General features: G+C 39.0%; 1 pseudogene; it reads right to left on the bottom strand.

The window, feature by feature from the left end:
* Positions 1-11,434: 11,434 nt before the first annotated feature.
* On the bottom strand, positions 11,435-13,562 carry LOC147429905 (uncharacterized; annotated as a pseudogene).
* Positions 13,563-14,250: the final 688 nt, after the last annotated feature.

Genomic DNA, 14,250 nt, shown 5'->3' with positions numbered 1-14,250 from the left:
AGCAAATTGTCACTTTTAGACACCCCTAACTTGCGGATGAATTTTGAGGCCTTAAACGATGTTTTTTTCAAAAATGAACTAAATGGTTGCCGTAGGCATCATTTAGTTCAAGTTTTGCTCTAAGATCTGTAGAGCTGCTCTCAGGCTACGTTTTGATATAAAAACTTTTCCGATCCGATACCGTTTGTGAAAGTTGTGGCCAAAATAGTGAAATGCAGTTTAGACTGTTCAAAATGAGTCCAAATTCAATTTTGAAAGAAGATTTGGGATCTCTGTGACACTGTGAACACTCCTGTATGGTCAAAAGTACAGTTGGACCCTAGAAATGGCCTAGAGACATCCTACGCGTAGGATGTCTTTTTGCTTAGAATTTAACAAAATTTGGTCTAGATACTCCCCTTAAGTCCAGCAACACAATGGTAAGCTCAGAATCTCATTTGGACCTAAAAATGGCCTTGAGACATCATACGCGTAGGATGTCTTTTTACTCAGAATGACTTGAAATTTTCACCCCAACTTCTCCTTGATGTGCTGATCACTGTGGTGTGCTCATAGGTTGGTTTGGAGTCCTAAATCAAGCTGGAGACATCCTACGCGTAGGATGTCTTTTTGCTCTGTTTCAGCTCAAACTTGCACTGTAGCTTCCCCTTGATGTGCTAAGATCACAGCTATTTTTACTTTTTGATTCTGACACCTATAGGTTGGTCAAATGATCCAGAATCTGTTCCAAAAGCCTGATGTCTGTTCTGATGAATTCCTAAGTCAAATCAGCTCCAAATTGGACCAAAATTGACTAGGAGGCTTGCCTAAGGCTATACAACACCCTGCTATGTCCACAATTTGAATTTTGCCTCTAAATCATGCCTTAGACATTCTACGCGTAGTGTGTCTAACTGCTCAGAATTGCCCCAAATTTGAACCACAGACTCTCCTTAAGGTGCTGATCACTGTGGTATGTTCAAAATTAAGTTTGGAGTGCAAAATCACACATATGACATCCTACGCGTAGGATGTCTTTTTGGATTATTTGACCCCAGACTTGACCCAAAGCTTCCCCTTGATGTCAACAACCCAGTGGTATGCTCAGATTTTGGTTTGGATTTCAAAAGACCCCAATTTTAGTTGTTCTAGTCTTTTTCAGTCAAAAGTGCTAAAGTCTGCTTAGGACCCCCGTTTCTCCCCCAAATGAGATGAAAACTCTCTCAGTCACTCAATATATCATGCAGATCATGCTCCTGCAACCATCTTATGGTTTTGGTATTGGAATAATGCCTTGGCACAATTTGGGTAGGATGTCTGGCAATTTCTCGTCTTTTGGCTTTGATCTGTCAAAATTTGGTCAAATTTCCACTTTCCAGGTGAAAATAGGGTAAAACCTACCTTCTGAACACACTGGTCAACTCAGAATTTCAAAATTTCCACCAGATCACCCTGTAGACATCCTACACGTAGGATGTCTATTGCTGATTTTTTGAGACTGAAGTGTCCCTGATGCTTCCTTATGCTCTCAGAAAGTGCATGTATGCTTCACGATTGCAAAAACATGCAAAAATCACTCAGTTAAGCCTTTGCTGAAATTTTACATTTTTTGACTCCGCCTTTTGGCTTTTGGTCAACAAAAATAGGGAAAAACAACTCAGTCAATATGTTACTAGGGTAAAACCTACCCTCTGAACCCACTGGTGCAGTCTGAATTTTCAAATTTGATCTCCAGAACCCCCTTGAGACATCCTACGCGTAGGATGTCTATGTTTACAGAATTGCAGGTTTTCTTCACAGAACCCTTGCAAATGTTGTTTTATATGCACAGCATCAATCAGTCATACAAAAATATCCACAAAAGCTTGTTTAATGCATTTTTACCCTCAAAAGCACACTTTTCCGTGATTTCAAATGCAATCAAGCACTTTAGCAAATAATTGAATAGCTCTAGATCATAATCGGATCACTTACCTAAAGCTACTGCTACAAATCATATGGGGTTTTGCATCTATGAGTAGAAAAACGCTTCACTGCCACACACGGACTAGTAAACGCTTTTATCACCTCACAAATCACTCGACCTCCAACAACTACTCTAATCCACAGATACTAACTAAACCTATCTAGTCGCAGACCCTCGGCAAGACACACACTTCCTGGCTATCCACTTAATCATGGAATATCCTCTTCCGGATCCACTTAAGAAAAACGCTTTATTTAGCCGAAACTAAATCAAGCAACCATCACACGAGTGTTAGTAGGAAACCTACTTAGGTCCTTGTGTCCCCGGCAGCGGCGCCAATGTTGGACGGGAGAGACTCACACACCCATGAAGTGCATGCAAACACTACCTAGATCAACATAATGTCAATCGAGGACACAAATGACACGATAGGCACACGGAGGAAATCTCTTTAGCTTGTTAGGCTAAGACCATCCTACACATAAAACACTCTTGAAGGCCAACTAAACCACAATCAAGAACCTCACTGCTCTCAACTACACCACCTAGCCACATACACACATGCGGAAGGTAACTCACCTAATCATGCCAGATTCGTACGAAAATTAAGGAACACCATCCCCTCACTAGGATACACCTGTCCCTAAGCTTCTACACTCAAAACCCTCACTCTAAACCCATCTGCGGAAAACGTGTAGGATGACAGAACAGAATTTTGAAAGGGCCCGAAACTAAAATTTATGAGTACCTATGCGTAGCTTATGTCGCCACGATTCTATAGACTACTAGCACACAGAAAACAAACATCGTTTGATACACTTACGGCCACAAATAGCTCGTAGATGCGTCGGCGTGTGCGCTTCATCTCGCGTGGAATGCTTGGCGTTGTCGCGTAGCTCTCCTCGAGCCTACAACAATGGTGCAGTCGGATATCCAATGTGTTGAGCGAGCCGGGTGTAGCGAGATGATGAAGCTCACGCTCACTCTCTTTCTCTCTCACACAGTAGACGGCAGCGCTAAGTTTTGATTATGATTAAAGTCTTCCTTTACAAAATGACCTAGGTACCTTATATACTAAGGCTACCTTAGGTTTAACCAAAAATGGGGTTGAAAGGGTCAAATGGCTTTGTATTTACAATCCGGAAGTGCCATTGCACCCCGACTTCTGAAACTAGAATAACTACTCATTACAAATGACGTTTATAGCCATAATCCGCAGCATTTCATAACTCGCAAAAGATAAGACTTTGGTACGAAACTTGAGTTATGTTGTGTTGTTGACCAAGCGGTCAACAGAAACCAATGATGTGGAAGACTCAGAGGATACAAACTTATTGAATGCAAGATCTTTCTATGCTGCAGCTATCAAGATACCAACCCAAGGAGACTTGCACACAAATTTGCAAAAACAGCAAGACAATTATATTTTCCTCGATAGCAGCAGTGGTGATGAGAAACTATCAAAAAAAGTAAAAAAGCGTGGTGCATTGGATATTATCCTTTTCAACATCTCACCGATTGAAAGACTAATGAAACGATCTCATGGGCCTGTGAAAGTGGAAGAACTACCTAGAGAATACAACGGGAACCTTGTGTTTGAACTTCCGTCAACTTTTGGCAAATGTAACTCAATGAGTGGCATGGAGCAGAAATTTGATGGACATACATGGACACACCCCCAAACAACCAACATGTCCATTGGATGTCCATTTCGGATGAGTTATTGTTTGTTCTCCTTGGAATGTCATAGAAATTTTTGTCGGTACTATCTAAACAATAAACAATTCAATAATGCATATTTTCATGGATATTTAGATAAACCAATAGGAAAAGGTTACCTTGCTCAGGAAGACAGCACAAAGATTATATGTCATTACTGCGGCAAGGTTGTCACTTGTCAAGCAATATGTCCATGCATAATTTACTACGTTTTGCCAGAGGATTGCAACATGTCAAGATTGGTAGTGCATGTAGGCCACCATGAGCATGATGTGCAGAAAGGTACATCTCGTGCCACCATAGAAAAAATCTGAGGATTAGTCCAAACAGTGTTGAAGATTGACAGGTCTAGTGGTCCTCAAAAAATTCAAATGCTTGTGGCTCGTCAAGTTCTAATGGATTCACTCATTCTCGACAAGGGACATTCTATGGGAGATGCAGAACTTCAAAACTATCTGGAAGAGATGATGCCACTTATGCAAAACCAAAGGTAAGGATACATCCTTTTTGTTAATATTTATCAGTATAGTACCTAATTATTTTTTTCTAATGCATTACAGATTAAGGAGTATCATTGCTTCAGAAAAACAACATGGGTCAGTGGTAGTGGGAGATGGATTTGACAATATTCTCTTACTGAAGAAAAAATGTTTGTTTCCATTTTTTCATGGGAGTCGTTTCCCTGGCCAAGGAGGACTTCATGATAAATGTTTTGTTTTTAAGATGTCCACCAAAGGTCCTGGTTCAGGAGTTGATTTAATAAGATGCATGGATCGTTCTAGTCAAGGAGATCTGCATAATGCTTGGGTCCATTTCGACTATACACATCGTGTTGAAGGATGTCAACCATGTCATGCTCAGTTTATGACCCAAGGTGATAAATTTATAGATGTATTTAAAAGTGATGATTTAAGCATTGACTAATATGTCTTACAATGCATACTTTCTGCCTCAGCAAGAACAGCTTGATGGTTATTGCAATATGTGAGACGAAGAGTCAGAAATATTATTTTGGAAAAGTCTCAATTTTGTTATGGTTGAGAATGGTTATCCAATTGCAAATTTCACTGGGTTTACGGGGGCAGATGAGGCAAGTGCCAATTGGAATGCTATTCGAGCAATCTACAATGGAGGAGCAGACAATGTAATGGAAGGTCGTGAAAGATCATGCTTGTTCCATTAGGAACAAAGTCTCCAAAAGAAAACAAGAGCACTCATTCCAAATGCAAAACAAATGGAGCATATTTCTTTGTGTGAAAAATGGAGAACAAGAAACACTTTGTTAGAAGCACAAATGCAAGCTAGGTCAATAAAGAGATGGTGGTATGAGAATGGTGTTCCAATAGAGAATCTAGTGCCTTTGAAAAATTGGTTCTCCTGGTGGGAAGATAGAATCTCACATTGGGGTGGTTTTGGGTATAAATCTCACAATTATGTAGTAAATATTGTGAATTAATATTTCTAATCTTTCAGGATGAGTTGAGTCCATGGGATCGTGCTGTTATCCCTACTACAAACTTATCAGAGAGTATATATGCAAGTTGGCTTTCTGGAGAGGGAGGGAAAAAAAAGATCACATTGTATGATGCTTGTATTACAGATGTCATCAACTCCTATCCTCAATGTGCAAAGCAGTTGGGATACTTGACCGGACAATACATAGGTACTGGACCAGACATAGATTCTCTCTTGAGTAGAGCACAATCAAGGTTGACTCCAACCCCAGCTGCATGGAATGAATGATAATGAAACTAACTTCCAAGATCCAATTTTACATGATGACAAAGAATCGATGCAAAGAAAGAAGAGGTCGAACCTTGGAAATAGCTCACACTCACTAGGGTATATCATGGAGTCACGAGATCGTTGCCAACGTGGACGACCATGAAAAAAAATTAACTTCACAAATATGCACAATGTGGATGTGGATAACTCAACTAAATTGCAAGAAAATTTTGCCAAAGAAGAAGGACCAACTTACAATGAAAGTACAAAATATCATAGTATGGGTAATAAAGATGGTGATGGTGGTGTGGACAGTGCAACTCAAATTTTGGAAAAGGATATACACAGGTCAGTGTAGACCCTTAGGCGCATGCCAATTCATTGTCGTAGAAAGTGCTTTGGAAGAGTAAAAGGAAAAAAATGTATGAATGTAATTGAGAGTCAAAGTCTTGGGTTGGTCGCACCATCATTTTGGTCAGAGCGCACATACGATGGAAAAACATTTGCTCAATGGATGTGGTTTTGTAACCACAATGTTGAACACACTTGGAATGTTGACAAAAAAGTCAATCACAAGCCAGATACACCTGCAACATGGCCAATTCAGCTTGGTACCATGATTTCAAAGGAGGAGTATGCAGGCCTTTCAAAGGCAGGTTTTCAACTACGGTGTGTAATAGTGCCAAGAGAGGGTGAATGTATAACCCCTCCTCCATCATGTAAGAGGAGTAAAAAATGGAGGCATGGAATCTCAAAAGAAGCTGAAAAGTGCTTGGCTGTAGCTGAGAGTCTAAGTGCAACGTTGATAGAGGAAAAAGAAATGGTGGCACACAATCATGTGGTTTTTCGTCTTCTTACTAGTGAGTGCTATGATGTTCATATACGAGAAGATCCTACATGCACTTGTGTAGATTTTCAAAAGAGGGAGAAAGATAAGAAGGCATTTCTAGCCTGTAAGCATCTTTACTATGTCTATATATACGTCCTGGGTTTGGAGCGCAATCAACACATGGCAATGCATCAAGCATTTCTCTCTAAGCAAGATTTAGCCTTCATACTTGCTCAGCCTCGTCTTCTAAGTCCAGTTTCAAGATAGTAAATAGCTATTTGATCTCAAACAAATGCTCAAAGTTTTGTGCACTCAACTCTTATTTATAGTTTAGTGGTAATTTATCCCATCAAAAAGTATTTTGGCAACTTGGATTCCCCTACTATTTACCAAATTGCATTGTAAATTCTATTTTGTTGTAAATTTTTTGGGACACCCATTATGGTATCTGCTGAAATTTGATCTCTATCTTTCTAGGAGAAATGAAGTATTAAATTAAGGTACCATGTCCACATTAGCAGGTCCATGTGTTGGGAATATGGTTTAGTGGTGGTTTACTTCACTACAAGGTGTTTTGGCATTTTAGTTGTCTCTACTATTTATCGGATCATATTTATAAAGCATGTTTTATTCTTATTACTAATTAAAATCATTTTAATACATGGATTGAAGGATTCTTTGTACTTGTGGGCTTACTAGCAAGAATGGTTCTATCTTGAACATTAATGTTGGGTATTATATTTTGGGTTAGTGTTTCTAAAATAGCTTACACTAAGTGGTGAAAAGCTCAATATATATCATGAAATATGCAAAAGCTCTAACTAGCGATTATAAGGCTCGAAATCACAAGCTCGCAATTTTATAACCTCCCTTTTCTACTACCTCCTTTTTCTCTGCTTTCTCCTTGTCCTCTGCTTTCTCCTTTTCCTCTGCTTTTTCCTTTCTCTCTTCTTCTAGGTTGCCTCTTTGCTACTCCTTTTCTTTTCTTTCCCTCTCCAGCCTAGCTTTTTCCTCCCTCTTTTTTTCCTAGGTCGGCTTCCATTTGCTGCTCCTTTTCCATTTGCCTTCTATTTTCCTTTACCAATTGTTTGAGGACTTCATCAGAGAAGCTATCAAAGGTATTGTCAGTCACATACGCTGCTCGATTATCGGATTGCAGCCAAAGAAAAAGCAGTCTTTCATAGTTTTTATAAGAAACCGTTCTCTCTTCTCATCACTTTGGTCCTCTAGCTTTGGAGCAACGAGCCAAGCTTGTGTTGGGTTCTGAGACACTTTGTAGAGTATATCATCAATTAGAAGCGTGTTTTGGGAATTGTACGCCAGAGCGTATTTCCAAAACACGGCTAAATCTTTCATAAACATACAATTATCGCTAATTAGCCAGGGTTTCCTCTTGCACTACTCTTGCATAAGAATATCGGCAATCCTTGGCACCTGCAATTTAAAAACATCCCTCCAAATAGTCATGACTTTATGATGCATGCTTGTGCTCCAAATATACACACTGAGAGCTGAATACACCAATCCCAAAACTTGTGGCTTTCCTTGCGATAGAACACATGCCATCCCTCTACATTGTATTTTATCATTTCATTTGCATATGCAAGGGGCTTTTTTTCAAAGCGAGTCTCTACCACCCTTAGCAAAAGACCGTTGAGATATAGTAAAAGAGCCCTTTTTTCATCACACAGTTGCTTAGGCACCCATATTGGGTTTGGAGGAGGATACCATTTAGCATATATAACCTCCCTAGATGGGTGAACATAATTTAGGCGCTCAAAAATTCTACGGGCACGTTGTGAATATTGTTCTAGCCGCTTTTCAATCTCCAAATTTTATCTCCTTATCTGTCTGGCTTTGCGGATGCTCCTTTTTGAAACTTTCTGCCATTGCATAGCCGCATTTACATCAGGCAAGGAAATTAATGCCACTTTCTCTTACTCTACAAAGAAACATCGATACAAAGTGAAGAAGTTCATAGATTGCAAAAAATTATAATGGACTGCTAATCAACATTATATTACACAAACATTTTCACCAGGAAAATAAAAAAAGTTACAAAGTCAGCCAGAAGAGGCATTAGGTTTTCGAAATGGCATAGCCATAAGAGTGAAGGGCACAGGTATGGGTAGTAAAGGCCAAACAACTGAATAGTGACAGTTGCCTGCTCACAATACAGAATCTAAGGAAAGGTCATTGACACAATTTTTTGCAAGCTCTTGAGCGGGTGGCTTTTTTTTCACCTTTGGTGCTTTCAGCTTTGTCCTCCATCTTATTTGGGGAGCCACAGCCTTGTTTGCAATTTATTTAGGTACCTCTTCAAGGCCTACTTTTATCTTTACCTTAGTCTTTTGCAAAAAACTCTCGAGAGGGCTGTTATCACCAATTTCCTGCAGGTCCTTTATGTTTTTAGTCTTCAAAGATTCCCCTCAGGCACTGGCTCTAGCACTAGATATTGTCTGCTAAGAAGTTTTTACTATCTCAGTGGCAGCAGGCATGTTATCACCAGCTTCCTATGGGTCCTCTATGATGTTAGTCTTCAATGTTTCCCCTGAGGCACTGGCACTAGCACTAACCATTGTCTACTGAGAATTTTTTAATGTGTGAGTTGCAGCAGGCATGTTATCACCAACTTCCTGTGGGTCCTCTATGATGTTAGCCTTCAATGTTTCCCCTGAGGCAGTAGCACTAGCACTAGCCATTGTCTGTGAGAAGCTTTTACTGTGTCAGTTGCAGCAGGCATGGCAGCTGAAGGGTTCTCAGTTGCAGCCTTTCCTTTACCTTTGGCGTTATGCACACTACCCACATCATGCAGGGGCTTTGAGAGGTCTGCAACAAAAATATCTTTGATTACACCCTTTACAAGCATGTCATGTATTCTACATAGTATGTTTGATATGTTGACTATGTGTGCAGCTAGGCCAGTATGCTAATTAGCATTCCCGTGTATATTAGCTAGCATAATCATATATGCTAACTAGAATATCAAGTATGCTAGCAAGCATACCATGTATGCTAAGTAGTAAACCTTATAATCTCTAAGCAATTCAAGTGTACCCACAAGCTTTTGTGTGCTTGCTAGCAGATAACATATGCTAATTAACATATCCAACATGCTTAATAGCATATCAAGTATGATAATTAGCATATCCAACTAGCATATTGGACATGCTAATTAGCATATCTTGTATGCTAATTATCATTCCATCTTTCATATCCGGTATGCTAATTAGCAAATCTAATATGCTAACTAGCATACCTAGTATGCTATAGCTAGAAAAACTTATAATCTAACTAGCAAACTATAATCTAACTAACTAGGAAAACTTATAGTATGCCAACTAGAAAAACTTATAGTATGCTAACTAGAAAAACTAGCTAGCTTATAATCTAACTAACTAGAAAAACTTATAGTATGCTAACTAGAAAAACTTATAGTATGCTAACTAGAAAAACTAGCATACCTAGTATGCTAACTAGAAAAACTTATAATCTCTAAGCTAATCCAATATGCTCCAAAATTCTTACCAGCATATAAATATTGGTAATTAGCATATCCAACATGATTAATAGCATATCAAGTATGCTAACTAGCGTATTCAATATGCTAATTAGCATTCCAACTAGCAATCCAAAATGCTAACTAGCATACTAGATCTGCTAATTAGCATTCAATATGCTAACTCCGGTATGCTAATAAGCATACCCAATATGCTTAATAGCATACTGGATATGCTAATTAGCATCCACTCATCTAATTAGCATATTCAGTGTGCTAGTTAGCATACTGGATACCCTAATCAAGTAGGCCTACTAGCATATCCAATATGCTAATTAGCATTCCAACTAGCAATCCAATATGCTTTCTAACATACTGGATATTCTCATTAGCATTCAATATGCTAACTCCGGTATGCTAATAAGCATACCCAATATGCTTACTAGCATAGTGGATATGCTAATTAGCATCCACTCATCTAAGTAGCATATCTAGTGTGCTAGTTAGCATACTGGATACGCTAATCAAGTAGGCCTACTAGCATATCCAGTATGCTAACTAGTATATTGGATATGCTCATTAGCATATCTTGCATGCTAACTAGGATACTGGATATGTTGATTATCATATCTTGTATGCTAACTATCATTCCAGCTTGCATATCCGGTATGCTAATAAGCATATCCAATATGCTAACTAGCATACCTAGTATGCTAACTAGAAAACCTTATAATCTCTAAGCTAATCCAATATGCTCCAAAATGCTTACTAGCATATAAATATTGGTAATTAGCATATCCAACATGCTTAATAGCATATCAAGTATGCTAACTAGCATATTCAGTACATGCTAACTATCATACTCAGTATGCTAACTAGAATATCCATATGCTAATTAGCATATCTTGTATGCTAATTAGCATTACAACTATCAATCCAATATGCTAACTAGCATACTGGATATGATAATTAGCATTCAATATGCTAACTCCGGTATGCTAATAAGCATACTCAATATGCTTACTAGAATACTGAATATGCTAATTAGAATACACTCATCTAACTAGCATATCTAGTGTGCTAGCTAGCATACTGGATAGGCTAGTCAAGTAGGCCTACTTTCATATGAAGTAGGCCTACTAGCATATCCAGTATGCTAGCTCGTATACTGGATATGCTAATTAGCATATCCAATATGCTTACTGTCATACTGTATATGCTAACTGGCATATATAGTATGATAACTAGCATACCTGGCATGCTAATTAGCATATTCATTATGCTAAGTAGCACACCTTTTATTCCCAATATGATCAAGCTTGTAGACTATATGTCATGTATGCTAGCTAGCAAGCATACATTCATGTATGCTTTCTTACCAGTCTCTAGTGTAATTGGATCTCGTTGTGTTGCAAGGTTTCACAACCATGCAATAGGTATGCTTCTTTTGCAGGAGGGAGCAGCATAGGTGGTCCGAAGGGAGCATATAGCAACAAAGTAGAGAAGGTGATAGTTAAGGGAGCTTAACCATTGCAAGGAATGGTTGGACCTCAAGGAGTAGACCACAGCCAGTACAAATGTTTGTTCTGATGCTGTCTTGCACCTCTCTATCCTTCATAAAACTAGCAAGGGCTAGATTAGTTAGGGAAGTCTGGAGAAACGAGCCCTACAGCTTGGAGTGCATGTGCATCAAAAGTTCAAGTTGTCTTTTAGAGTTCTACACCTTGGATTTTGCAATGTCCACCTCAACCTACAAAACCAAGACAAAAAGAGCATGGTAAGTACATGACTTAGCTGAGCACACATGCCAAACATAAAGTGCAAAGATGAAACTTACGGTCACTTACCAGTTTACAGGTTATGTCTATGTCACTATCTATGGGGTCATCTTCACCAGGAGGAAACCCCATAGCCTCTATGGTGTCTTTGGTTGTCTCTATTCTGATTTCAAGCTTGACCTTTCGTCGGGCATCCACATCATTGCTTTGCAATAGAGCCTACAACTCCATCTCAGCTTCTTGCAACCTCTGTCTCATGGCCGTGACAACAGGATTGACCTTCACATTTTTTGCATTCAAAGCCCTAGCAAGTTCCAGGGCCTCTTGCACATTGTTTAGATATTGTTTATCATACTGTAGTTGTGTTTTCATATGAAGGACACCTGCCTTCACGCACTGCGATTCCTCCAACCCAAAAAATGAAGAAGCTTCTATCTCTTGTCGACTATCTTGATGAGGTAGAAGTGTGGCCTTGGTAGATTTGGCAGTACTCTTTCCTACCAATGCCATGTTCTCCTCGCAGATGCCAGTAGACTCATCCTTAATTTTTGAAGTTGGAAGCTGAAGATTGCGTATTCTCCACTTGTTCACATGGCCCTCATAATATCCCTTCTCTCGAATATCCTGCAAGTATTGCATTGTAAATCGTCCCAATTGAACCTAATGGTTGTCCCACCTACAATCACGATAGGACTGAATTCTTTCACGAAACCCTTTACAAATGGAAAGGAAATTTCCATGTTGGTTGGGGCCTTTTGGTATACACTGTAGTGCAGTTTCATCATCAACTCATACATTTTGGCACGGATGGTACTACATTTGATGCGGTACTGGTTGGGATCCTTTGTTTGTTTGAACACGCTGAACCATTTGAGATCAATGACCTTCTCCCACCTAGCCATTTTGGGATCTAAACCCTCCATGGAAAGGCCATAAGCAGCAGTGAACTCTTCCAAAGTTGTACAAAATTTATCTTGCATGGGGATCATGACCTTTGAAGCTTTCCATCGGCTTGCACACATCAAAGGGAAATGTGCTCAATTGTATCGTATCGAGCAAAGAGAAATGTGCTCAACTATATTGCATGGAAATGTGCTCAATTGTTTTATCCAAGTGTGCATGGAAATGTGCTCAACTATATTGCTCCACTGTATTGCATGGAAATGTGCTCCACTGTATTGCATGGAAATGTCCTCATCTATATTGTATGAAGCTTCTTGTGGTAGAAGTGAAAACACACAAAACCCGCAGAGAGAGAGAGAGAGAGTACAGGAGTCATGTTTCTCCACCTTGACTGCCTGCATGGGACATTGGGGAACCTTGAGATGAAGATAGTTTTGCCCTTTTGCACGGAGATGGAGAAGCAGAAGGGGTTCTGCATTTTCTGCGTATAGGATGGGCAGTCGGCTCTTTGGAGCTCTTTTCTTTAAACTTTGAACTCCCTTCCTGCTTAGCAGCTACTGTTGGCTGCTGAGGAGAACACAAATGCTTTCCATGCGCCACCTTGCTTGCAGGCTCCACGTTGCTCCGGCCCTTTTTCTTCATCACTTCCCCACTCTCTCCTCTGTGACGCCTATGGGTGCTAACAAACAGCTTCAAAGACTAAATTCAATAGGTCACCACTTTTGATTATTATATTGTACTTTTTACTTTAGGAGTTTAAATATGATTACTAATATAGTGACTTACATGAATCAACTTATGCTAACTAAGTATGCTTGTTCACACATGTGAACTAGCATAAAAAGTGTAGCACGTTAACATGCTTCTACCCTATATTTACCCCAGTTGTTTAAAAAATTTAAAGGTTGAAGTTGTGATTAGAAGGCTATCACCCCTTTTGATCCAAGTTTTTTTTTCAAAGTCAAGACATGAAGCCTCTTTGCCAAACAATTCAGGTTTCCAATGTTTTTTGTAAACAAGAATAAATTCAAGATTTTACACATGTATCTCGAGCATGATCATTAACCAACTAATACCTTAGTCAATCGGTTGTTTGTATGAGATAAGAATATGAGTAAAGCTACAATGCCTATTTAATGAGTGATCAATACAAACCAAAGTCATAACTTTAACTGACATTATCAATTATGACTATGTGAAGTTTCTCAAAGAAAAAGAAATGTAGGCCATGGTCCAATCTAAAATGTAAGAAAAGAAATTTGATGTGATAAAAAATTGAGCACTCGAGTAGGGTATGATACTCATACTCTCAATTTTTCAAGGAACATAATGGGTATACAAAAAGAGGCTCTCCTACATTGCCTCAATGTTCGGTCTCACATTTCATGGAGCAAGAGCTAAGCAGAATGGTTAGTTTGGTATGGATTGTGTGCAAGGGAATAGGTTCAAGAATGTAAATGGTTGAATACAATCTGCGTTCTCAAAGAGGAACATGCTTTTGTAATCTAGAGAGAGAGGGAGACAAAGATTGATGACATGCATGATTTCAGTCAGGGCCTCAATTTTGAACCATGTCCTTCAATTTAGCATAATGGGCAAAACTCCTACAAAAATAAAGATACAAGCAACCTTATTTTGGTTTCATTTCTATCACATGTTAAGATGCATATGACATGAAAGTGTACATGAACAAATAGTGTGCACCTTATTTTATTAAATTTCTTATGCATTCTTATATTTAGATGATGATATAAACCATCACTACAACACGTCGCATGGATACCGATGATCGTACCAACAAAAATAAACTAGTTATAAAAATTGTGTGCGTTGGTAGGCACGACGGCATCAT

Source organism: Adiantum capillus-veneris, chromosome 22 (assembly GCF_014529385.1).
Source record: "Adiantum capillus-veneris isolate H3 chromosome 22, ASM1452938v2, whole genome shotgun sequence".
In the NCBI taxonomy this organism is placed as follows: domain Eukaryota; kingdom Viridiplantae; phylum Streptophyta; class Polypodiopsida; order Polypodiales; family Pteridaceae; genus Adiantum; species Adiantum capillus-veneris.
The sequence above is the reverse complement of the archived record's forward strand: the minus strand, read 5'-3'. Positions and strand labels throughout refer to the sequence as shown.